The 24,456-nt window shown below is 42.7% G+C and overlaps 1 pseudogene; it reads right to left on the reverse strand.

Annotated features, from left to right (window-relative positions):
* Positions 1–24,094: 24,094 nt before the first annotated feature.
* LOC101660809 overlaps positions 24,095–24,456 on the reverse strand; it is a 13,590-nt pseudogene continuing 13,228 nt past the window's right edge.

Here is a 24,456-nt window from a genome sequence, read left to right on the forward strand (position 1 = left end):
CAGCAGACTGGCAGGTCCACTACTCTCGGGGGAGCAGCAAGCTGGATGGCCGCCTTCACTTGATCACAAAGACCTCCTTCACATTTCCGTTCCAATGTTTACGAGATAGGTTACCTTTGGGCAAGTTGCTTCATCTCGTTGAATCTGTTTCCTCTTCTGTAATATGGGTGTGATCACGGAGTTCCCAGGGTGACTGTGGAGATGCAATGATCTACAGTATATAAACCCTTCATCGCAGGGCATGAATATAGTATGTCTTGGCATTTTCTAGTTATTCTTCTTCTCTTCTGATAGCATAAAAATAATCCCACTAACTACTAGAACATGTCTCTGCATGTCTGGAACATGGCAGAGTTTACTCAGAACCTCTGTCAAATGCTTTTCACTTTTTAAATGCAGCAAACCTGACCTGTATGGTTGCCTCCATGATCAGGGGCAGTGAACATCCTTGTGCCAAGGCTACCTCCATATGTCCGCATGCAAGAGAGCAAGAGGTACCAGAACTATTCCCATTGCTCTCATTTCTGGTAGGCTATCGGATCCCTATACTTATTGTTCAATGCACTGTCCTCAGAATTACGTTCTTTATGCTAGAGATTAGACATAGAATCACATAAAGGTCTGAATCAAAGCAACAGGAAGAAGGCATGTGCAAGTACATGTGAGTGTGTGTGCATACGCATGATCTTAATCTAGTTGGTGGCTGAGTTCATATTTCCATTTTCAAGTACTTGCATGCAACCTTCAAACCCAGCTAGTAGGTCAGCCTGATACTGGCAGGATTACTTTGGCAATAATTATGGGCACAGTTTTGAAATTTATACTTATCAGATGGCCCCAAGTTGCAGCATGACAGTAATTACAGGACAGCTCAGAGTGTTACTGTCAAGAAGGGTGGACCTGTTCTTTGTGGTTGAAATGACAAACACCGACAAAGCTACTCCACCCGCTGCAAGGAGGAGAATGGGCTGTGGGAGGAGTGGGGTGGGCAGCTGTGAGTCTCTGAGAACCACTTTTCCACCCTCAAAAGATAAAGCAAGCAAGTATAAGCTCTGAGAGTCTTCCTTTAGAAGTCTGCAGAATATGCTAGATTGTAAACTCCTTGCAGGCAGCCACCATGTCTAATTCATCTTCTCTCAGAAGCTGGCTCAAGGTTGGCCCAAAGTACATGTTCAGTAAATGTTGGCAAAATAGAGTCTAGGATCAAAACCATATGATTAAACCTTAAAATGAAAATTGGTTATTATATCTTTTTACCCTACAGCCAGTTAAATTGAACACCAGATCTCATGCCTGGAGATAAATGTCTTCAAGTTGACTCTACTTCATGGTGACCTGGAATGCAGCTAAATGACATGCTGTCCAGTCCCCTGTCATCCTTATAACGAACAGCACCTTTGACTCCATCATTGTGGCTCCTGCGTCATTTCACCTCACCAGGCGTGCCCTTTGCCTTTGGTGGCCCTCCACTGAACCTAAGACAATGTCCTTCTCCAGCGATTGACCCTTCCTGCTGGTGTGGCTAACAAGCAAAATGGGCAATGTTTTGTTGTGATTCATGCTTTCATTTCCTAGTCTGTCTTCGTTTAGAAATTCCTCCGAAACCTGTTCACCATGAGTGACCCTGCTAGTGTTTGAAATACAAGCTACCACAGTAGGACAAATGGACAGACTGGTGGTTGAGGGACACATTATCGCCACTTTGTTTTCTTTAGAAATGTATACTAAATATTAATGTTCTTTCTGAATATTACTCACACTAACATCATTTCTCTTTAGCATCATAGTCCTATTGTCATCAGTGTAGCATTCGTACATCTGCCAAATGCCTTTGATGGCTTACTCCTCTCCCACCTCTCCAAGGCAAGATTACTGGGTCATCTCCATCTTGCAGTTCAAAGTCCAGATTCTATAACAGGATCCATGTGGGAGTGGGGCAGGAGTCCTGCATAGGATCTGACTACACTGTTGAAGTAGTCCCCCTGCATCCCTCTCCCCCCCTACACACACACACACACAACCACACATACAAATAAAGAAACAGGCTTTTCCCAGTCTTTCTGGTGGATCTTCACATCTGGTCTTCCAAGTCATTTCAAGGCACCTTGTACTTCCAAGTAGTTGCTGACAGGAAGCAGTCCATTGGAGACATGTGCTAGGGTAAATAACCTCAGATTCAAGCATATTTAATAGAGACCCCTTTATTAAGCCTTAACAAGGACAAAGACGCAAAGACAACCACACCAGAGGAGGGACACTGTCAGCATGAACACAGTACAGAGGTGAATCCATTGACCCACACCTGTGGCTTTCATTACATGTCATAGAGACAAAGGAAGTCATCACAAGTTCATGACTGGTGGCAAACCAATCCATCACTGTCACAAGTCGGACCACAGAAGCAGGCAAAGGACTGCGATTGGCATACACACACCACTGCAGGTTAAGAACGTTCACAAGATTGGTTGTGGGGTTTTGATTTCCTGGCTACATGGTGGTTGGGGTATGACCCATGATCATGTGACCCTGAGTCAGAACCATAAGGTAGGGACATCAAATACAAAAACTCCAACCTCTAAATTGGATAGCATGCATCTGGTTTGTAAATTTAGGTAACTATCTAAGGAATTTCCTGAGTTCTTCTTGTGAGCATCTTTCTGCATAATCTACATTCTCCTAGGACAAGCTAGACTATCTGAGCATAGCCACATAGTTTAGCTCAAATGGGCAGCCAGCATTTGGGAATTAAGGAAGCACTCAAATGATGACTGAATCTATGTCAAAATTTCAAATGGAATTACGGTTCCCACTGTGGATCACCGTCTTCCACAAACCAAGTGCTTTAGAATGTAAGCTGTAAGGCAGGTGACAGAAACTGCATGAACCCACAGTGCTGAGTCTTGAGTCTCTGAAAAATCTTCATAGGAAGTTTGATGCCAACTTCCTTATGCTATTTACTACGATGGTTAGATACCACATTATTGCCAACTCAATTTCCATTGAGTCAATTACAGTCTCATGTGTGTTGATCTGTCAGAAATAGACCACCTGCTCATTCTTTGGAGGTCTCTAGGAGGTCTCTTGATTATCAGAGAGTATTGTAATTGTTTGTTCCACTATGGATACATTCCCTGAATGTTTCACCCAACTTTCTGACCCAACTTAGTGCTAAAGAGAAATTTTTCCTTTCTTTAGGTAAAAATGAATCTGTTAGAGAAAGCGGCGCTTCTTAGTCATTATTGTGACATACAATTGTAACAGAATTAAGTATTCCTTTCTTTCCTCCTTTAGCAATACATCGTATTTCCTTCCACCAACACCACCCCTCCTTTTTATACTCTTTATTATAGGTAAAGGGAGAAAATTCGTTTGCCCTTCAACACGTTATTCATATTGGGTTTTGTGACATTGCGTATAATCCTCTCAGTGTAGGCAGAACTCTTCCCACTTTCTTCTTGGGTTCCATTTGGCCTTCTTGCCTGTTCCCTCTGGTTTCTGAACTTTGTTTTTGGGCAACTTTTGCTCCTTTGTTCGTGTGGTTAATTGTCCTGAGTAGTATAACCTTTCCTGTGGTGTCTCTTCTGTCTTCTCAGCCAATATTCCAATCAGGTTACAAAAGATCAGCTTAATTACACAATAAAGATGTTCCAATGAAAATAAAGGAAACTTTGAAGTTTCACTTTATCAAGTTCTACTTATAAAGGTTTGAAAGACACAGCAATCCTTGATACAGATCAGAAGATGAAATGAAGAATAAAAAAATAGTGATCTGTTCATTAATGAAGATTACTGTTGGTTCACCATGGACTGGTGCCAGATCCTTCAAGGATATCAAGTAAACACCAGCCGAAGGTAACAGAAAGAACATGAAATATGAAGTACAGTACACTGGGTTTGAAATCCAACTCTGTGAAATCCCATCTGTGTTTCCTTGGCACATTCCCGAACTTCCCTGTGCTGGTGAGAGTGCCGATGGTCTCAGTAGGTAAAGCTTTCACTCTACACCAACCCACCTGGGTTCAGACCAGCTCTGTTAATTCTTTCTGCAGGGCTTTGGGCAAACCACTTACTATACACTGATCTCAAGTGCTTCAATGGTGAAATGAGAACAATAATTGTACCAACAGAAGAGATGTGAGGATTGGATGAATTAGTTTATATTAAACTTATAGAACAATGCTCTATTACATGGCAAACACTCAAAAAAGCTATTATTATTTGAAAATATATAACTAATAATGCCTGCCTCCTAGGAAAGTTGTTGGAAAGATCAAAAGTGCTCATAACTACATATCTCACACCTTCTAACAATAATAGCAACAAAACCCACACAAAACAAAACTAAATTAAATTAGCTGCTCTTGAGTGGTCTCAGGCTCATGGCACCTCCATATATGTCAGAGCAGAATAATGCTTCGTCGGGTTTCTAATGGTCGAATTTCTTGAAGTAGTTCACTCAATCTTTCTTTCTTCAGCTTATTCTAAGTATTTGATAATGTTTCCACCCTTACCCTTTCTAGCTTTGCATTCATTGAACGTTTAATTATCATGAGACTCTATGGGAGGTTTGACAGGGGAGGAAAAGAGAAGGAGATGTCACAAAATGAAAGCAGATAAGTGTGGGGGGCATGTTTGAGTACATGCAATGGGGAGGTGACATTATGATACAGCTTCCCCTCTTCATGTCTGCTTCCATGGACAGGGGTCTCCTGAGCCTTGCAGCACAGTTGCGCAAGCCCTCTGGGCTCTGGGCTGAGCTCTCTGTTTGGTGGCTCACTCTTGAATCTCTTTTGAGGTTCCTGGCTCCCAGGATGGACCCAGAAGTTATGGGGTGGTCCATCTCCATCTGGAAGTATTGGCAGCCTTCCAGAGAAGAATCCAACAACTTTTCCCCTAAAGGACAGATGACAAAGCTATATATATACTCCAGCACTGTGCTTAGAAAGCCACAGCCTGAGATTATATGTAAACTAACAGGTTTGGGAATATTCCAATAAAAGTTCACTTCGCGGCACTAAAATCTGCGTTTTGTTTAATGTCCGCATATCAAGAAATAATTATCTTGAATTTTTTCAATAATAAAAAATGTATAAAATTCATGCTTAGCTCTCCAGAGCACAAGTTGCCATGGAGCTGACACGGACTGATGGTGACCTCTTGTGAATGAGAATAGTACTCCAGTTACATTTTGTGTCAACTTAGCTGTGCCAGGATCCTCAGTAGTTTGGACGCAACATAATGTAAACAACTCCAGGCTTCCCTGTACAGCAAAGCAAGCTCTTACTCAGATTGTGGTCTGTGACCTGTTTCACATAAATGGACGCTATAGAGAATTCCATTCCTTTTCTCTCCTGCTGGTCTGGATCCTGCATCTGGATTCTTAGGACCAGGGCAGCAATTTACCATGTGTCCTGCGGGCCCTGGAACTACCAGGGACCTTCCACGTCGCCTGCCAACCCCGAGAGCCGTCAAAGTCTAACATCAAACCCACCTATCTGCCTGGGCATCCATCCACTGTGGTTTTCCTGCTTCATTCTCTTGCAGTCCGGTTCATCTTCCTGGTCGTGGTTCTCCAGCCCTGGCAGCTGCATGAGTTGGTAGGTCCTTCAGCTTAGCATCTTACTTGCCTATTCTGTGGCTGTGTGGGTTGTTCTCCTGATATAAACTCCTGCCTTATACATATACAGTGAACCCTCGTTTATCGCGGTTAATTGGTTCTAGACCCTACCGTGATAAATGAAATTCCGCGAAGTAGGATCCCTTATTTGTAAATCAAATATTTTCGTAGTTAGAGCATAGAGGACATGAAAAAACACCCTTTAGTCACCATTACACTCGTATTACCCAATTTATTAAACGAAAAAGGGAAAACACAGTAAAACGTTTTGGATGTTACAATTATCATTTATTGTTTATTATATTATTTATGGCATCAAGCATGTACAGTATGAGCCAATCAGTGGCAGTCATGACAGAGCATGCGCTGCTACGCAAAAACCGCGATAGAATGAAGCCGCAGAAGTCGAAGCGCGAAGTGGCAAAGGTTCACTGTATGTGTGAATGGTTTGGCTTCTATGGAAATCCCAGGCAAGATCCTATTGGGTGTGGTGTGCTGCTCAGAACTCCAGGACAAAGCCTTCGAGTTGAGGGCAAGTACTGACTGGACTGACAGCACTCACCTCATCTAGTCCTTTGGCAACACATCCAAATACAGCCAGGTCCTAGGCCTAGGTGGCTTGAGTGTGCAGAAGGATTGGATGCTGGACTGTGACCGCTTGTGCTGGGGGATGCCCTACCACAGGTACCTTATGGCAGGGCCAGGCTTGAGCAGTGAGGATGAGGGGACCCTCACAGAGATGGCACTGGAGATGAAGTCCCTATGATTCCTCCTAAGTGACCCCAGATCAAAACTAAGACACCTCAGGCAGCAGGATCCAACTCACCCCAGAGGTCCCCAGCACCTGGAGAGACCAAACTGGCCATAGCAGGGGCTCAAGAATGCACAACTCTTAGAAGGACAGAACAATGGGATGGAAGATTCTGGAGACACCAAGGATGACCTGAGAAGGGTGGCTGAGCAGAGGGAACAGAAACAGTCCCCAGGCCAAGTGGAAAATGGCAAGGGCCGTATATGGGCCCCACGGATGAGAACATGGACAATGAGGATCAGCCCAAGTCCCCCACCTTGCCAATCCCTGAGCAACCAAGCTTCTTCCAGGGCAAACACTTCTTCCTGTATGAGGCTTCCCCAGGGACAAATGATGGAGGCTCATCCAGTATGTCACAGCCTTCAATGGGGCATGTGAGGACTACATGAGCGGCAGGGTGCAGTTCGTTATCACCCAGCTTTGAAGAGGCCCTGATGGACAACCCCTCCCTGGTCTTTGTCTGACCATGGTCGATCTACAGTTGCAAGGAAAGCAGAATCCCCCCAGTCTAAAGGATGCATGCACACACACCCTGGATAAGTTTAATAAAGAACTTGTTTGTTTGTTTGTTTGTTTGGGGGCAGTACTGCATTGGATTTTTAGTTGCTGACTTTTCATAAATAGATTAACAGTATTTTTTTCCGAGGCACCTCTCTTAGGCTTCAGGAGTTAGCCATAGTTTCATGACCCATATAGATCCTTTTTCTAGTCTAGACGATTTCTTCTTGAAAACTTGTGGTCATCATCAAGGAAGGAATCTGGGCTAGCCTAAGATCATTGGCCCAGGGAACTCATCGGCTCACTGCAATAGGGAAGGGTACACACACCAGTGAACTGGAAATCGACAAATGGGGTTTAATAAGAATAAAACACCTATGCACCTCGAAAGACTTCACCAAGGGGGTGACAAGACTGGGAGAGGGTTTAGTAATGACACATCAGACAACGGGCTCATGACTAAATCTCCAACACCCTCATGGCCTGCAAAAAGAGGAAAACAGTTAACCCCCTAAGGAAGTGGGCAAAAGAACTGAAAAGAACTGAAAAGAACTTTCACTAGGGAGAAAACCCAGATGGCCAACGAACACATGAGAAATTGTTCCCATTCATTAGCTGTAAGAGAAGTGCAAATTAAAACAACCATGAGATACACACAAAAGCCAATCACAAAAGGACGAGTATAACGTGAATCCCCTGAGGTAAGTACAATCAACACAGTAGGAATACAAGAATAAACACTTACCTCATAATACATGGGTGGAAGTATAGGCAGTCGGGGGAAGGTCAGACCAAACCCAGGGAGGTACATGTGAGTCAACATAAAGAAGGGGAAAACGGGAAGGAGAGAGAACGGGGGTAGGGAGAAACTGAGATGGTGGCATGGGGGGAGCAGGGCATTAACCCACCCAGGGGGAGAGTATTGGTTGTGTCGCCACAGAATTGGAACGTGCATACAGGCCCCACCGTGACACACCAGACCAGGAGGGCAATGTAACATGTGGAGGAATCCATGAAAAGACTGGACTACAGGGCCAACCCCAAGCAGAACCAGCCTGACCCCCACTCTGGAAGTGTGTGCCACAGAGAATGGCACTGGAACTTCTGGTGAGGGAAAGGAACCAACCTACCAGACCCAGACGGAAACAAACCAAGAAGGACAAAGAGAAAGGGGCAGTCGGCCTAGACTCCATGTGGGCACACCAAGCCCAGAGGATGAGGTCCCTGCATGGAGCTGCTGGGGCACAGAGAGGACTGTGGGACACCAACAGCTCAAGACATGTTGTTTCCTAATCAGAGCATACAGAGACAGGGGATAATAATGGGGGGACACAGTCTGGGAATGGAGCAAAACAGATCAGCAATTGGAGTAAAGATGAGCCACATGGCCCCTGAGGAACCCCAAGAATGGACTTCAGGCGAGGAGGGGCAGCCCCCAGATCTCCCTCAGGACCAGCGGGGAGGATCTCATGGGGACCAGCAAACAGACCTAGACCTATGTAGAGCTTTTTTTTTTTTTTAATCTCATCTTTTTCTCTTTCCTTTTCTTTCTTCAACCATGTTTTCTTATTGTTCAAACTAGGACATTGACGGTTTGCCTAATTACATGGGTTGGACATGGAAAGGAAGCTAGGGGAGAAGGCAGTGGGGTCAATGGCCCCGGAAGGTAGAAGGGGAAGAAGGAGGTGGGGAGACGGATGTGGTGCGCGAACGGCGTCATGGAGAGGGAAGCAACTAGGGAAGCAGAGCCAGCATCTAGCAGAGGGTAGAGATCCTGAGTATTGGAGCAACACCAAGCTAGTGGAAAGGAAGCACTCACTAAGAGGTGGAAGAAGGGGGAACGTGATGGCGGGGCAGGAGGAGGTAAAAGGAAACAGAGGCAAGCTCTAGGAAGCAAAGGCATAGATAGGGAGATTAACAGAGGTGTGCACTTATGCACATACTGGTATAGGTCTATGTAAATATAGTTATAAGGCAATTCACTGAGGCTGCAGATGGGCCTTGGGCCTTGGCTCATACCTTCCCTCAATACAAAAACACTTTGTTCTAACAAACTGGCATTCTGTGATGCTCACCCCCACCCTCCACCTACATGATCGCTAAATACAAAATGGGTGCATAAGCAGATGTGGTAAAGACAGAGGATGGTGCCTGGCTATTAAAAGATATAGTGTCTGGGGTCTTAAAGGGTTGAAGTTAAATAAGCAGCCATCCAACAGTGAAGCAACTAGCCCACAATGAAGAAGCACACCAGCCAGTACGATCGTGAGGTGTCATCGAGACTAGGCAACAGGCATCAGAAGATTCACAACAAATGGTAAACAAACAAACAAAAATGCATTGGTGAGAATGGACGGGGGTTGGAGTGGAGACCCAAAGCCCATCTATGGACAATGGAACATCCCCCCACAGAGGGGTTGCAGGGAGGAGATGAGTCAATAAGGGTGCAGTAAAGCACTAATGGGGCACACAATATAGCTCTGGTCCCTTGAGGCCTCCTCACCCTTTGCTATCATGACCCCAGTGCCGCTTCCCAATCTAGACTAGATGGGAGCATGTACATAGGTATAGGCAAGAGATAAAACTCACACCACATGGAACCCAGGAACAGGAACGGGAATGGTGATAATAAAAGGGGAGGGGGAAGGGGGGGAGAGGTGGGGAGGGAGGGGGCACCGATCACAAGGAATGGCACATAACCACACACACCCAGCCAGGGGGAAGAACAACAGAAAGCAGAAGGGAAGGGAGACAGCAGGTCAGTGTGAGATTCGAAAATAATTAACAATCTACAATCTATCAGGGGGCCACAGGGTTGGGGTGGGGTGGGGAAGGAAGGGGAAAAAAAGAGGAGCTGATCCCAAGGGCTTAATGGAAAGTAAATGTCTAGAAAAGAACGATGGAATCTATGTATGACTATGTCTGATACAATTGATGTATGGATTGGAACAAGACTTGTAAGAGCCTCCAATAATATGATCAAAAAACAACAACTTCTGGTCCTTTAAATCCATTTTTTATTCTAATTTGATAATAGACTTTGCCCTATATAGACTAACAATGTTATATGTAGGATTTTTGTGTGTGGGGGGGTTTGTTTGGGTTTTTTGCTTTTTTATTATCCTTCAGTTAATATAATTTTATCATAAAATTTATATGTCCATGAACTGCAGTATTAGTGATATGATAACGGCCTTTAGAAACTTTTAACTTTTTATTCTCTTTTCATTTTCATTTCTGAATTAGTGTCTGATGAATCATTAAATTTTTTATAGTGTAAAATAGGCAACTCGTGAAATTTATCATTGTAACCATTGTCAAGTGTATAGTTGAATGGCATTAACAATTCACAGTGTTGTGCAACCTCTCCATAACATTCTTATCACCTCATCATTAATGTGCTTTTACATTCCTTGAGTGGTAATTTATGCTCTGATGCAAATTTTTAGAGGGCCGGGCTCCATCTTGGAAGAAAGAGTCAGCATGTCATAAACATGAAAATGGTCTGGTCCTCAAGAAAGTCAGAGAGAAGACGAGAAATTAAAATGGCTAAACTGATTATTTTAAAACACAAAGCAATGTCTAATTTACTCTGTTTATTATCCTTTGTCATTTGAAATATACAGTTATACGTGATTCCTTTTTCAATTCTAATGCACAAATTTTAAAAAACAACTATTTTCTTCCAAAATAGGTATAACTTAGATACCTCTTTCTAGGTGAAGGATGATCCACATGAACTGTGACCACGTGAACCATGTATAGTTGGCCTAGATAAGCCAAAAAGGTGTATGTACAGTTTCTCATTCTATTTTTATACACATAAATATATTTCACATGTTGTTGAAGTGTAATAAATAATCTGAAATATTACTGATAACAATAACAATAAGGCTTCATATTGATGTATTATTTCCCATTAAGTCAGCTCCAAACGGTGACCTCATGTGCAGTAGAATGAAATGTTTCATGATTCTATACCATCTTCGTGACCACTGGTACCCTGGAGGACATTGTTGGGGTCACAGTGCATTTTGATGCCTATCACGTAGGGTGCTCATCTTCCAGTACTATATCAGAACATTTTCTGTTATGATCTTTAGAGTTATTTATTGGTTAGTTTTCAGAAGTAGGCCATCAGGCCTTTCTTCCAGACTCTCTTAATCAGGAATCTCTGCTGCAACCTACCTACCATGGGTGACACTTCTGATATTTAAAATAGCTTCCAACAGCATAGAAACAAATCATTGATACTGAGATTCTTAATTAACATGCTTGCTGTTATTAAGTGCCATTGAGCCACTTCTGAATCATGGTACCTTTATGTACAAGAAAACAGCATCCTCCCAATCAGTGCGATGTTGAACACATTGTTGCATATACTGTGTCAGGTCATCTCAGGAAGGGTCTTTCCTTATTTAGTGGCACTGCTTTACCAAGCCGATGTCGCTCTCCAGTGACTGGTCCCTGTTGATGTCATGAGGAAAGTACAAGAGGCAAAATCTTGCCATCCTCATATCTAAAGGGTATTCTGAGTGTACTTCCAAGACAGACTTATTTATTACTCTGGCAGTCCATGGTACATTTAATATTCTTTATCAACACCATAATGCAAAGGTATCGATTCTTCTTTGGTCTTCCTTATTAATTGTCAGGATTTTCCATGTGTAGTAGTCTGGATTCTCTAGCGAAGTCAAACAGTAATAGATAGATAGATGATAGATGATAGATATATAAGTAAAACCAGTATAACAAATTTATATCATGACAAAATAATAATAATTTATGAATTATGAAGGGCTCATGAGGGAGGGAAGAGTGTGGGGGGAAATGAGGAGCTGATATTAAGGGCTCAAGTAAAAAGCAAATGTTTTGAGAATGATGATGGCAACAAATGTACAAATGTGCTTGACACAATGGATGTATGTAGGGATTGTGATAAGAATTGTACGAGCCCCCAATAAAATGATTTTAAGAAAAATATATATCAATAAAGTGGCTCACAGGGTCGGTGGTGGGGATGGGTAATGGCTGCCAGATACCAAGCAAGGGAAGATCTCCTATAGGAGGGATATCCTGCTCGTCCTCCAAATCCTGCCCTTCAAAGCCAAGCAGACCCACGTTTCTTAAAGTGGGAAAGCAGCAACACCTGGTGACAGTCTGCCCTGTGTCACTGACAAGCAGCACAGGCCACTTCTGGGAGCCCTGCTCCTCCCCAGCATAGGTGATTTTTCCCCGGGTCCCTGAGGCAGCCAGCCAAGCTTACCTCACTGACCTCTAGACGCCCTGGTAGATGAGAGATTGAGTGGGCAGCTGATTGCAGACATAATCAGAACCCAAGGTTCACTTTGTGCCATTTTTTCACCCTTCCTCCTTCTTTCTCTTGTTTTGTTCTCTGGCACCTTCCCCCTGCCCCTCCATGTGCCTCACCTCCACCATGTAACATACGTGCACACACAATAGCACTACCAAAGGAGAAGGAATCACGAACCCCGAGGTAGCTTTCACTTTGAACTTATTTTATTATCTTCCATTTTTGTACTTTTGTTCTATTACAATATGTTTATTTTTTCTGTCTCTCCCACTTTCTTTTCCACTGTCATCTTTCAAGGGGACCCCCAACCTCCTGAGAATAAGCATTCCCCCTAGACAAAAGCAGGCCTATATGCCTGCATATAAATCCAAACAAGTTCCCCCCTTGAGGGAAATGACACACCCACATTCACACTGCCATAGCAACAGAACTTCAGCATCTGCACTCAAGTCACCCCTGAATCTTTTGTCTCTTGTTTCTCCTTTTCCTGCATATCCATCAGTATTTCTGTCTGCTCGCTTCCTTTTTCCTTGTGAAATATAGTTCCATAACATTCATTAATTTTGCTTACTTTCCTTAAAATACATTTTCCATATTTTACAAATATGTTGGCCTGTTCATACAGCTGCTTAATATTGCTATCATTACTTTTATTTTATTATCACTCTTCTTCCCCACCCCACTTAACCATCTCTCTTGCCTTTTGTCCATTTCACCAACATATGTTTTCCAGTGCCAATGGACCTCTCCCAAGTCACTAGACAGATCCAACTACCTCTACATGACCCAGCAGCTCACACACCAATAATAGCTGCACCACCATGCTGAGGAAACAGCAGTCAACCACACTAAACCCCCACATCATGAGAAACAAACACAAACAACCAATAATCACCCAAACCCAACGGAGTACTCTGAAAAAGAGTCCCTGGGACTACAAAAGACAGAATTCAGTAGAACGATATTTAGGACCTTTTAAGAGATGTGGAAGGGGCTCTGGTGGTGTAATCGTGATGCATTGGGATGTGATCTACATGGTCAGCAGTTCAAAACCACCAACAGCTCCATAGGAGAAAGACTGGGTTTTCTACTCCCATGAACAGTTACAGTCTAGGAAACCCACAGGGGTCATTATCAGTCAGCATTGACTCAATGGCAGTGGGAGGAGATGTGGGGAACACTCATGATAACAATGGAAGAAATTGAAAAACTAAAATCCTTAAACCAAAAGGAAGCCCAGAAAATAAACAATGAGATAAGAGAGTTTAACAACATCGTAAAAGACCTGAGGAAAAGAATGGAAGAAAGGGGAAAATAGAAGCAATGAGCTTGAAGACAATCACTCTGACTGCAATTGATGAGAGAAACAATCAACAACAACAAGAGCAAAAAAATCCAAGGAATCAAAAGGACACCTGAGAATGATATATGACACTGTCAAGAGAAGCAACTTGTGTCTATTGGAATACTGGGAAAGATGAAAGAAACAAAACAAAATAACTACAGAGAAATCATGGATGAACATTTCCCCAACATAATCAGGAAGGAAAAATCACTATTCAAGAAGCCGAGAGACCCCCAAACAGGATGGATCCCAAAAGAAAAACATCATGACATATCACAATGGAGCTCTTTAATTTCAAGGAATAGAAATGAATCCTCAGAGAAGTCAGAGAAAAAAGAATAGTTACTTACAAAGGAAAACTGATAGGAATAAGCGTGGACAATTCAACAGAAACTATACAGACAGGAAGAAATCGAAGTGACAAATATAAAATTCTGAACAAAAAAACCAACAAAAACTACCAACAAAAATTCAGGAGTGATAATATTAACCTTTGATAAAATAGACTCCAAGGCAAATAGTGTGATGAGAGGCAAGACTACACTACATAATGATTAAAGGAACATTAAACCAAGAGCATATAACCTTAATAAACATTTAAGTCCTCCTCCATCTCACAAACATACGCAATGATGCCGACTGCAGGAGGAAAGCCGAGTCAGCGCTGGCAAGGGTCTCCACGTGGCTGCTCCAGCACCCAGGGCTGCATCGGGGTAAGTCCATGTGGCTTCTCCTTGGGGATGTCTTGCAGGAAGCTGAAGCAGGGGACTGGCTTAGGCAGCTGCACCCTTCTCCAACCATCAGAGAGCAAGAGACCAGAGAACTAGAAAGGTGAAACTCACCGAGTCATTTATCTCTCCGCCCCTTCAATTAACCCCACATGTGTTTATCCACCAGGTTGGCACAATAAACTAACTACCTCACATAGGATCCATGAATATATATCACTCCTTTTACATGTATATCTTAAAAACCACTTCGACAAAGGAGACCTCACCTTAGCTGGGGTCAGTTTTTCAAGATTTTGGGATAGGGAGAAGATCTTTCAGTTGGTGCCATCCAACATTGTGCTAAGGTCACCACAAATCAACAGACACGAGTGATAAACAAACTGACTGGAAGTTCAAGCCCAAGAGATGGGGGCAAGGTCCGTGTTTATCTCAGAGACGGCGATTGCCTTTCTGTTGGTGGGTCAACCAGGATGAACAACCCAATGGATGGTGACCCAGGGCTACCAAGTATTCACTATTTTAATACACTCCTTGCTTTTTTATGATATGTATTAACTTGAAGGGCATGGTTCTACCTTTGTGAATGAGTATTATTGAAAGTCTTACCTTATCCAACTCCCATAGTTTGTGTAAATAGTGTCAAGTCATTTAAGAGTTTAATCTGTACAAGTCAACAATTCATGTATTGGGTCTGAAGACAGCCTTTACTTGTGTGATTTCCTTTTGTCAACGTTGTTTTAAATTCTCTACCATTGATTAAGTTAATGACCCTGTCAATAGAACCACCTTATGCCCCATGGGATGATTTATAAATTCTCTATTATAAAATGATAATGAGTTCTCCAAAATGAAACTGAGAGACATATGTAAACCACATATACAGGAATGGATTTTGAGCTTGCACTTCATTCGAGCCCCAAACGCAGAACATTTAGGTTTTTATGACATGGTCCTGTTCAATGCTTACTCCAAGAGGCGGTCACTGAAGGCGCAGGTGCTATAAAAAATGATGAGGGCAATGAATGTACAAATGTGCTTGACACAATTAATGTATGTATGGATTGTGATAAGAGTTGTATGAGCCCCTAATAAAACAATTAAAAAAAGAATCATAATGTAAATATCTGATTAAAGCATAGTGATTAAACACAAAACAATATGTAACTATATATTGTGAAATATTTATTTCTAATTAAAAATAAATGAAATTTTGTCTTTAAAAAAAAGTGATGTAGAAAATAATGGTGCCCGGCTATCAGAAAGAACAGCATCCGGCATCTTAAAAGCTTATCTTCAAGCAGCCAACTAAGTGAAGCATCAACTAAGTCCACATGCGAGAACCACACCAGCCTCTGTGATTTAGAGATTGTAAGTAATAAGCTCCGAATCTGAAAGTACCCTGAACTGCTAAAAGGACAGACAAATCTGTCTTGGAAAAACTATGGCTAAAGTGCTCCTTGGAAGCAAGGATGACAAGTTTTCATTTTACATGCTTTGGACATATTGCCAGGAAAGGCCAGTCCCTGGAGAAGGACATCATGCTTGGTAAAGTAAAGGGGCAGGGAAAAGAGCAGTACCTGCAACATCATTTGATCTCTCTCTCAATAAAAGCAGCTTGACTTTCTTGCAAAGAAGCAAGGGAAGAATAGGGTGAGTGGGGGTCTCCACGGAAACTCCCATCACTGAGCAGCGCTGCCAGGTCCCAGGTCTTTCTGGAAGCCAGGACAAGAGAGGATCGGCCAACCTGCCCGCTTTGGTCCATCCTATGGGGCAGGAGCCAGGCCTCTGCTACTGGGGGCCAAGGTAGAAAACGATTTTCCCTATTTTCTTCAGGGTCTCCAGAAGAGTGTTCATCCTGTGCTCAGAGTCCACACAGACCTTCTTGTTGGGTGGGTCAACCTGAACTCTTCACAGCTGTTGAGGATTCGAGAGACCACATTAGAGCAGCCCTCATAGGTCACTTCCATGGAATTCTCATGCTTCAGCATGACGGATGGTGGTGACAGTAGTGCTTCTCCAACTCGGGCACAGAGTGTACATGCTTCGGGAGCATTATTTGATCTTCTGACTGCTGCTTCTATGAGTATTGATTGTGGATCCAAGTAAGACAAATCCCTGACAACTCCAGCCTTTTTCTCCATTTATCATGATGTTACCTCTTAGTCCAGTTGTGAGGATTTTGGCCTTCTTTACATTGAGTTGAAATCCATACTGAAGGTTGCAATCCTTGATCTTCATCAACAAGGTCAAGTCCTCCTCACACTCAGCAAGCAAGGCTGTGTCATCTGCATATTGCAGATTGTTAAAAAGCCTTCCTCAAATCTTGATGCCTCATTCTTCATATTACTCAGCTTCTCTGATGATTTGCTCAACATACAGTTTTAATAAGTATTATGAAAGGGTATAACCTTGACACACACCTTTCTTGATTTTAAACCATGCCATATTCCCTTTCTCTGTTGGAACAACTGCCTCTTGATCCATGTACAAGCTCCACATGGGCACAATAAAGTGTGCTGGAATTCTTCTGAAGGCTATCCATAGTTTATTATCCCTTTGCTTAGGCAATAAAACTCAAATACATATCCTTCTGCAAAGCAGGCGTTTACAATTTAAGCTCTGATTCCATTTCCTCCTTTCAACATTCTTCTCCAGAACCACAATTCAAACGCATAGACTCCTCTTTGGTCTTTCTTATCTAATGTCCAACTTTCACATGCATAGGAAGCAGTAGAAAATACCGTAGCTTGGATCAGGGTCTCCTTAGTCTTCAAAGTAACATGTTTGGTTTTCAATCCTCTAAAAGGTGTTTGTGCAGCAGATTTACCTAATTCAACCCTTCTTTGCATTGAGTCAAAATCCATCTAGAGGTTGCAATCCTTGATCTTCATCAACGAGTTCTCTTCAAGTCCTCCTCACTTTCAGCAAGCAAGATTGTGTTACCTGCACACTGCAGCTTGTTAAAAGCTTTCCTCCAATCCTGGTGCCACATTCTTCTTCATATAATCTCTGATGTATACAGATTTACTAAGTAGGGTGACAGGATACAACCCTGACACACACCTTTCCTGGTTTTAAACCATGCAGTATTCCCTTGTTCTATTCACACAACTCTGTCTCCATGTACAAGTTCTGTAGGAGCACAACGAAGGGTTCTGGAAATCCCGTTCTTCTCAAGGTTGACCTTAATTTATTATGGTCTACACAGTCAAGTGGCTTGGCATAGTCAATGAGACACATGCAAATATCTTTCTCGTATTCCCTGCTTTCAGCCAACATCCATCTGAAATCAGAAATGAAATCCCTTGTTTCACATCCTCTTCTGAGTCCAGCTTGTACCTCTGGCAGTGCCCTGTCAATGTACTTCTGCAACTGTTGTTGGATGGTTTTCAGCAAAATTTTGCTTGCATGCAATATCAATGGTATTGCATCTCAAGGCTTGCATTTTTTCTTGAGTTTTTTCAGTTTAAAATAAACTGAGAATGTTCTTCCTTTGTGATTTTCTAACTCTAGACTTTTGCACATTTCATTATAATACTTTGTCTTCTTGAGCTGCCCTTTGAAATTTTCTGTTCAGTTCTTTGACTTCGTTTCTTCCCTTTGCCTTCACTACTGTATAATTAAGAGCAAGTTTCAGAGTCTCTTCTGACATCCACTTTGTCTTTTTCTTTCTTTCCTGTCTTTTTAATGATATTTTGCTTTCTTCATGTATGATGTTCTTTATGTCATCCTATAGCTCATCAGGTCTTGTGTCATTAGTGCTCAATGTGTCAAATCTGTTCTTGGGATGTTCTTGAAATTCAGGTGTGATAGACTGAAGATCATGTTTTGACTCTCATACACTAGTTTGAATTTTCCTCAGCTTCAACTTGACAGTTTGTCATGCGATAGTGGCTTGTGTGTTGTTATGATGCTGGAAGGTATATCACTGCTATTTTCAAATACAGCTAGATCACCCAAAGTGGATAGGGTTCAGCAGAGCTTCCAGCATAAGAACAGACCAAGTAGAAGGAATAGGCTGTTGTGGCAGTTACATAATCTCCTGTCAACTTGAGCAAAGGGGTGGAGTCTAGCATGTCAATCAGATTATAGCCAATGAGTCATCTGTGTGGGCATGGCCTTCCCTTGAGGATTCTGGGAACTCCTGCCTTCCTCGTTGGAGGCGAGACACATACTCTCTCCCTCTGCTTGACATTTCTGTTGATAAGCCACATAGTACTACACTGATGGAGCCAGAGTCCTGGAGCTACAGCAACCATGTGGAGACCCCTGCCAGAGTTGAGATGCTTCCACCATTATTGTGTCCACAAACCTTTCCACCAACTGGCCTGTGATTTTCCTGTATTTGGCATCATTGCATGTGTCTGAAGAGGATTCTATAGACTTGTAATATCAGATATATGGGCTAATATCAGAATTGTGGACTTAATCTGGACTAGGCTGGTATGCTTTCTTTGTACACAATTACTCTTTGATATAAAGCTCTTTGTTATACACATGAGTGTCTATGAAATTGTTTCTCTAATCCATCCAGACTAACACAGCTGTTTATTTCAGAGAAATTAGCCACAGAAAACCGTATGGATAACACACAATTATAGAATTGGTTATGTATAGTCTGGTTTAAATCCATGCATCAGATGTTAAGGTGCAGGCTTTGCCTGAATTATGTATGCACATGGGGACTGATGAACCAAGAAGCAGGAAGATTAACCAAGAAACAGGAAGCTCAGAGACTGGTGGAGGCAGAGGCAGTCAATCCAATTCTGTCTGTGGCTGTAGAATCAAATGAATCAAAAGTTGACAGGCAACATAGCAGGCTACTGATATCTTCCAGCGTTAGCAGGTAATATGCAGGTTGGTGAGCTGGATACAGGATCTGGCCCAGCAAGTCGTGGAGAAGCTTTCCCACAGTCTGTTTACACAGGAGTAGGTCCCACCCTTGAAGAAACTTCTTAATTGTATCAGGGCTGAGACTGATTATGGTCAATATTGCTAATCGAGGCTTTGTGGGAAACAGAAGGATTTCTCCCAAGTTGTCTCCCCCAAATATATGCCAAACTTAGCTGCTTGCGAATGACTATACACTTAGAGGTCATCAGAAGTAGATCAGGGTTATTCTCCCTAAGGGTTATCAGCCATCTAGAGCAAGCAGTCACCACTGTTTATCCCACAACAAGTAGGGCCCACTCCCTTCTGATAAGGATAGTAGTTGACTGCTTCCTTGTAGGAGACCTTAGAGAGGCTAAGCCCACCCAAGGGTGGCCAAGGTTAGGCCGCCCTCATGAATCTAGGGTCTACCCTTCTTGTCACATGTATACCTCTAGTTCCACCCCTTCCTATCATGTGTACACCCCTAGCTCATCCCCTTCCTATGATGTGTATGCCTATTGTACTGTCCCTTCCTGTGACGTGTGGTTACCTGCAATCACGCCCCCAAAGTAGATACAACCCTTGGTTAGCAATAAACGGTGTCCACTCACCTCAGCCCACACAGTGCATGGACCTGGCCGGTAAGATCACGGCCATCCAGGAGGTGAGCATGCTACCATGAAATGTGTCCGACTCCATATTTGAGTCTCTCTTCTATCTCTCATGCTCTCTATGACTTTATTATAATCCTTATATTCCTAACCGTACAATTGTGCTTATCGAACCCGTGATTAGTGGGGGGGGCCTGGCACCCCTTCCAGCCACAAGGCTTCCATTTTTTCTTCAGTTCTTTCAGTTGAGAAATGGGTATATTCTTTCCTTTGGTTTTCTAACTCCAGATTTTGCACATTTCAGAATAGCTTTCCTTGTCTTCTGAAATCTCCTGTTCAGCTCTTTCTTGCTTCATCATTTTTGACCTGTGATTTAGCTTTTCTATGCTTTAGAGCAAGTTTCAGATAACACTCTATTTAGTTTAAGGACAAAAAACTAACAACCCCCATCACATGCTTCAGTGATTTGTCTCAATAAATGATTTATCTAATTCAGATTCTTATGGACAATAGATTTTTAAGATACTCTGGTTCTTATGTTAAAATAAATACACTGAAGTGTATATGCAACTTTTTGTTGTGGCATTGTCAATACAGAGCTTCAAGACAACTTAGAATCAAAACTTCATTTAAGGTTTTTTCCCACCAATAAGCTTTAACTGCCAATTTAAGCTTGTCCAGGAGAAGGTGCTAAGTCACTCTGCCGGCACACCCAGTTAGTGGCCTTTCAATCTCCTAGTTCCCCCATTTCTTTGCATGAAGAAGAAACTTTCTTTATAAACCACATGACTTGGCAAATCTAAAGGTGACCTAGCTTGTGAACCACCAGTAAACCCAAACCAAGCCCACTGCCAGAGAGTCAATTCTGAATCACAGCGACCCTCAAAGAACAGAGTCTAACTGTTCCACGGGGTTTCCAAAGCTGCAAATCCTTATGAAATCAGACTGCCTCATCATTCTTCTTTGGAGCAGCTTATGGCTTTGACCACCCAACCTTGTGGTTAGCAGCCCAATGTTTAACCCACTGCAACCCCAGGACTTCTGAACCACACATATTTCTCCCCTCAAGATCAAACCTAATCCATTGTCATGTAGTCTATTTTGAAAAACAGCAGCCCTATAGAACAGGGTAGACTGCTCCTTAGGCTTTCCAAGGCTCTACATCTTTATGGAAGTAGAGTGTCTCATATTTGTCCCCCCCTACAACATCTGATGGGCTTGCACCATTGACTTTGTGGTTAGCAGCCAAAGCTTAATCCGTTACACCAAAATGCTGTAACACTCCATAATCCCTGATATCAACCACTATTTTCCCTAAAGTCCAGTGGTCTGTAATCCACTGTTTTACAGACCTCATGATCCATGAAAGAAATAGCTCACGAGGGTGTCGACGCTGGCAAGTCTGGAATCTGTAGCTCAGATAGCCATCAGGAGGCTTCTCCTCACTCGTGGCAAACTAGACTGTTGCCTCACAAGGCTGTGGGAGCTGGTGGATCAGGTCAGGTAATTAATTGGCTTTGGCTTCAAGCGTCAAGAAATCAGTTAGAGGAGAGCCAGTTGTGGAATGCGGAGTAAGAGAGTAAACTGAGCCAAAGTTGCTCACTACAGCCACAGAGATACAACATGGCCAAAAGCAAAATTAACATGTCTCTCTTGGTTAGCCACGCAAAAGAGCACATCCGAACTCAAGTCTCAACAGACTGATGGGTTATCTGCAAGGTGCCAACCTCAATATTCAGAAACATTTTTCCCCCTCAGATGGATAAGGGATACCAATCTATTTGTTTAGATTTTTGTGTTTAATTGAATAATGTATTTCTTTAACTGGGACCTATTCTCAGGGAGAAGTGTAACAGCATGAAAGCAAGAATCTAATTTCCAGGTGACCACTCTTTTGTCTTTTCTCTGTCAGTGTTGCTAGATGTAACTATAAGTATAATTTCTGGGATAGGTCTGTTTCCCATGAGGTAGAGGTTAAAGATATCCCAAATATCGAACTTTTCCAAAATGACTTTTAAAGTTCTTGGCCAGCATTTTTTCAGAGCGTCTGATCGATGTTCAGATGATGCAACACAAAACTAGTCATCTGCACATCCTTAGTCAGGAAGGGGAGTTTTAAAAGTGGCATTTTGCCCAGGTGCAATACATTGATGGAGGGAGGTGTGTTTTCAGCCTCCTGACATTGAAAGGTCATGTTGGTACACATGGGTCATTACTGTATATATTAGCCCAGAAACCAAACTCACTACCATCGAGTCAATGCGGACTCATAGCAACGCCCTAGGGGTTTCTGAGACCCTAACTGATTATGGGAGTCGAAAGCCCAGTCTTTCTCCCACAGGGCTGTTTGTGGTTTTGGAGTTTCAACGATTCGGCTCGCAGCCCAACATGTAGCTGTGTCTGTCAGGAGGACCAGATCCGGTATGTGTGAGTTCTGTGACCCCAGCCTTCTACTTTTCTTAATTACGCAGGAAGCTGGTGGTTTGCCTAATAAGGGAAGAGCTTGAAACAGGAAGTTAGTTCTTATTTTCACCCATGCATAAAAGAGTTCTTATTTTCACCCATGCATAAAAGTTGATGGCTAATTTGCAGACCATACATCCGAGGAAACGAAAGGTGATGATGTGAGTAAGATGAGGACACAAGACACATCCCACCATAAGCCTGCCTGATTAATGGAACAGATGACTCACTACAAAGCAGGACTATAACCACAGGTAGAGAGGCTACAATTTAGAGTACATCCTAAGATGGAGGACTATGGCTTCAAGGGCCATACTAAGTCATTGACTGCACTGTAGTGACCGGAAGGAAATAGATCTTTTCTTCAAGTAGATGAGGAATCTGGTGGTCTTGTTAGGTAAATGTTGAACTGCTAACTTTAAGCTTGGGAATTCACACCTACCAGGAGAAAGATGAGGCTATCTGACCCAGTAAAAATGTACGCTCAAAAAAAAAAAGTGTACGCTCTCAGGACACTGTCTAGGATCACAATGAGTCAGAATCAACTCGATGGAAATGGGTTTGGTGGGTCAAGTACAGTGGTTCTCAGCCTTCCTAATGCTGCGACCCTTTCATACAGTTCCTCATGTGGTAACCACCCAGCTATAAATTATTTTCATTGCAACTTCATAACTGTAAGTTTGCTACTGTTATGAATCGGGCGACCCCTGTGAAAGGGCTGTTCAACCCCCAGAGGGGTTGCAACCCACAGGTTGAGAACCGCTGGTCAAGTAGGTGAGACACCTGTGATCTCTGGCATCAACATTGTATTGGAAACCTGAGAAAATAATGAGTACTGTAAACTGAACCTCACCTGAATGGTAGTCTTTGATTGGATCAGTGGCAGCATTTGGTACAGTGATGTCCCTGTGTTGTTAGACATGAGCTTAGGACCTTTGTTATCTGTTTGGCTGGCTTGTTGTGCACTCTGTATGGTATCTATGAAATCCCAGGTGGAGTTAGCTGGTAAAAATGAAAGTCTTCACAAAAGAATGGGCTTCCAGGGACATTTCCTGGGCCACTTCATCCAGTGTAGGCCCAGCAACTGCTGGGGTCTACAGCCTCTGTTTAGCACAGAGTTCAGTGCTTGCCTCCCTCCAGCTCTGTACCCAAGGCTGGCGAGTGAGGGAAGGCTGAGGGTGGAGGTGAAAGTCTGTGCAGACCCATCTTTGTCTAAAGGCACTGCTGTTGCTATAGGGAGGCTCTCAGTCATTCTGAATGAAGGGCCCTGAATTTTCATTTGTATTGGGCCCCACTGATTATTTACCCAGTCCTGCCAGTGTTTAAGTTAATCTTACAAACCAGCCACACACAGTATGCTCAGACAAACAGTCAGCAATTATCGAGGCCCCACTTCCTGGCTCCCACACTTGCTCTTATTTCCTGTTCTGCTCCAGGTCTAACCAGCTTCCCACCTTGGGCTTAACCTTGGGCTTTCCCACCTGGTCCCAGCTCTGCTTTGACTTAACTTGGCTTAACCCATTCAGCTTGAAATCTAAACCTGGCTGCCCTTGTTTGGCTTTTTAAATTTTTTATCAAGTAATTGAAAAGGGTGGAATTTAATCTTTATTTACAGGACACTGCAAGATATGAAAGTCCACAGAGAAATAAGAAATCCAGTGATAGGAGGCAGGTTTTATACAGTATGTATGGTTTGGAACTATTCAAATATAGTTTTGTTGTTAAAAGTGATAGATGAACAAATTACATTTATAAAGAAGTTGTAGTAGGGGAAGAGGATAAACGTATGTCAAACAAAATATACAAGAGCCTTAGGACTCAGCTGTGCAATATTAACTGTTAAAGGTCCCAGGGGTGCCATCAGAGATAGTTTCTGGCACAACATTCTGATCTTCTACGGAGAAATAATTTTCAATCAAGCTCAAAGACACCTTGTATACAAACTTGTTTGCATGGTTTTGCAGAGTTTCAATCTTGTCCAAGCCTCCAAATTCTGAATCATTCCACTAAGTTTCTTAGTTTCACTAATATTCTCAGCAGCTTGAACGATATTTGAAATGACATCCAGAGTAACTAGAATAATCTTGGTACCAGTTGCAATTAAAAGGTTCAGCAATTTTAAAAATCATTTTATTGGAGGCTCATACAACTCTTATCACAATCCATACATATATCAATTGTGTCAAGCACATTT

This window comes from Echinops telfairi, unplaced genomic scaffold, assembly GCF_000313985.2.
Source record: "Echinops telfairi isolate 266 unplaced genomic scaffold, ASM31398v2 ScPeMD7_7424;HRSCAF=8462, whole genome shotgun sequence".
Classification (NCBI taxonomy): Eukaryota; Metazoa; Chordata; class Mammalia; order Afrosoricida; family Tenrecidae; genus Echinops; species Echinops telfairi.